This window comes from Epinephelus moara, chromosome 14 (genome assembly GCF_006386435.1).
Source record: "Epinephelus moara isolate mb chromosome 14, YSFRI_EMoa_1.0, whole genome shotgun sequence".
Taxonomy (NCBI): domain Eukaryota; kingdom Metazoa; phylum Chordata; class Actinopteri; order Perciformes; family Serranidae; genus Epinephelus; species Epinephelus moara.
In genome coordinates, this window is record NC_065519.1 from 36,745,672 (window position 1) to 36,747,684 (window position 2,013).

Sequence of the window (2,013 nt, forward strand, 5' to 3'; positions counted from 1 at the left end):
TTATCTATATAAAATACACAGACTAACTAACTGACTGACTGACTGACTGACTAACATAAACAACTGAAAATTGAAAAAAATTAGCTTGCACCGTTAGCTCCGGTAAGGGAAAGCATGAGGGAAAGCGGCTGACCAGAAGTCACGCACAAAAAAACGGAAGTTGATCACTATTTACTTCCATGTTTGAAAATAAGGTGGATATAAATGCAGTCATTAATTAATGCCAACAATTAAAGGGATAGTGCACCCAAAAATGAAAATTCAGCCATTATCTACTCACCCATATGCCGACGGAGGCCCTGGTGAAGTTTTAGAGTCCTCACATTCCTTGCGGAGATCGGCGGGGGGGGCAGCGGCTAGCACACCTAATGGCAGACGGCGCCCCAGACTAACGTCCAAGAACACAAAATTGAATCCACAAAGTATCTCCATACTGTTCATCCGTAGTGATCCAAGTGCTGCAGCCCCGACATAAAAAGTTGTTTCGAAAAATGTCACATGAACTCTGTTTTTAGCCTCACTGTAGCCTGTAGCTCTGACTGCTTCTCTGTGCTCCGCGCTCACGTGTAACAAAAGTGAAATAATTTAACATAAGATAAAGCAATGGGGTGTGGATGTCAGTGAAATCAGTAGTGAAGGTGTGTGCATGCATGGGTGGAAGGTGTAGTGAGTTGAGAGTGAGAGATGTTTCAGATGTTGAGAGATGCCTGAAAAGAAAACCAAAGAAACAACAGCAAAGGATGATGGCAAGAGACAGACTGCCAGCCAGGCCAGGCAGCAATATAGATCCTGGAAGCACCAGGCCCAGGTGATTCCAACTATCGTGATGACCCCGCCCACGTACCTGCAGCTGACAGAGAGGGAAACTTAAACAGAAGCAAAACATAAGACAGGCCAGCGGCCGTCACATTTGAAACATTATCAGATAGGGAATCTTAATGAGGAAGTGCTGAAACATATTAGAAGTGAAACACAGACAGATACTTTAAAAACTAATGTGCTGAACAAGTAATGACATTTTGTGATTGACCTATGGGTAGCCTTCTTAAATGTCTTGGCAAGGCACTGAAACATCAATCAATCCAAACTGGTGGGAAATATTTCTGCACAATTACATCTATGCAGTGTTTCACTTTATGTTGAAGTACGTGACCTCACACATCAAACTTGTGTGGAAAAGCAGAATACAGAAATCTGCCATGTAAAATAACCAAAAAGGTATTGAAGATGCTGATTGAGAAAATGTTTTCAGGGACTGAAATGTCTTCAAAAGAAAAGTGTTGCGCTCAGCTTTTCTGAGATGTGTTGAAAAGGGAAGAATTAAGGGAGACTTACTGTAATACTAACACATTAGGACTTTAGAACCTGAGAGTGTATTTTTGACAACATCTCACTTGTCACAGGGCTTTGTATTGATTGAGCAATCTTGTCCTTTTGTTACAACATGATCTGTATGTTTTGATATTTAAAAATTGTTTAATTAGTTTAAAGATGAACTTTTTCATGTTGTATTTGCAGGAGTTTGGAAGTATTTATTCCTTAACAATAAAAGTATGAACATTTCTGAATTTGTTATGGAAGTGCACTGCATTCACTGAATTAAAAAAAAAAAGACAGCTTATCTCATAATTGCAAGATAAGATCTCATAACTATGACATCCTGATCTAGACGGGTAAAGTTAGTTTGACAGCATATTTAATATTCACCGTCTTTTGTGGCTATCATCTTTAATAGCTCTGTATCAACGCCTCAGTTTCTCACAGGTTTTTGGATATGTTGGAAAGCTAATTTAGGCAGGTATGTCACAGTTTTGTCAGCTCATAGTATTCAGAAATGATGATGCAGTTGACATGAAATGAATGTCTGTCCAATGCGCATGTGACTACAGGCGTAGTTAGGGACTGTCCTAAAGTGCAATACACACACTGAAATGGGTCATATTGCACTTTAGATACACACACACACACACACACACACACACACACATACATATATATATATATATATATATA